Below are 1,355 nucleotides of genomic sequence, written 5' to 3'. Positions count from 1 at the left end.
CAGTTGGGGGGAAATAGGGGAGGGACGGTGGGGAGTGGGGAGCTGGGGAGAGATAGCAAGGGGAGAAATGCCAGATGTAGGTGATGGGGAGGAAGGCAGCAAATCACACTGCCACATGTGTACCTATGCAACAATTTTGCATGTTCTTCACATGTACCCCAAAACCTAAAATGCAATAAAATAAATAAATGGGACAAAAAAAAAAGAAAATTTCTTTAAACAAACAAAAACATTTTCTTCCATAACAGTATAAATGATTCTTGTCTATAACTATGTAAATGGACGTTGCTCCACATAGACTACAAATCATTGAAAGTCAAATCTTGATTTAAACTGATTTCAATGTCTTATCAGTTTCCTCATTAAAGAGTTATATAAAGTGTTGATACATGTTTATTTTAAATTTCCATGAGAGTCATGCATTTGACATTCTGAGACTTAGCACTTTTGGAGGTCATCCACAAAGCTGCTCCAACGACTCTCCTGAAGGAGTCAGGGGAATTGTACTGCATGAGACATGCACCTCATGGGCTGCCTAAGTCCAGACACCTCTTTTCTTAGTTCCCAAAGTGGCTTCCAAGTGGCAGTGGAACCTCAACTTCTTTGGTGAGTGAACTTTTAATATCAGCAGAAATCATGTTTTATTGTATGTCAGCTTGAACATAATTTTGAAGATCTTAGAAAACTTAAAACATAGAACTAATGTTAAAATGAGCTAATGAAAAGATTGGATACAAGCATTGAGTACTAAGAATAATTTTATTTTCTTTTTCTTCTTAATTTCATATGCAATAAAGCGGCTGTATCTTTTGGTCATTTTTGCCACTTTAAGAAAGTATAAAAGGATTGGGTGGTTGTAGAAAGTTGTGCTTTGTGTATTCAAGATCTTTGATGATTTGCTAAAATGCTTGTATATGACAGAGGTCAATTACCCACTCCAAATTTTCTGCAAAACAGAAATTACTTTGATTAAAAGTAATAATAATATAGGTGGCTAAAACCATATCAGAACAACAGTAACAAGGAAAATAACCTGTATGTTTTTTCTCAAAGGAAAAGAAATAGTCCTAATGTAACAGTTTCTTCAAGTCAGGGAAAGAAAGAGCATAATAAAGGACAAAGCTCAACCAGAGTGAATTGCACTTGCCTTGGTTGAAAGCATCTGAGTCTGAAAAGAAATTATGAACTCTACTAAAATTTTGGCAAATTTTTGTCAGCTTTGATAGGCCTGCTTTCCTTGTTTATTGATTAATGACTTCGTTTACAACATAAAAGATTATTAATTGTCATCTCTGTAATCTGCCTACAGATTAAAAATTCCATGTCTTAGAATAATTTCTGGTGTTTTTTGTTGA

Source organism: Cebus imitator, unplaced genomic scaffold (assembly GCF_001604975.1).
Source record: "Cebus imitator isolate Cc_AM_T3 unplaced genomic scaffold, Cebus_imitator-1.0 Scaffold32, whole genome shotgun sequence".
Lineage (NCBI taxonomy): Eukaryota > Metazoa > Chordata > Mammalia > Primates > Cebidae > Cebus > Cebus imitator.
This window is presented reverse-complemented; position numbering follows the sequence as displayed.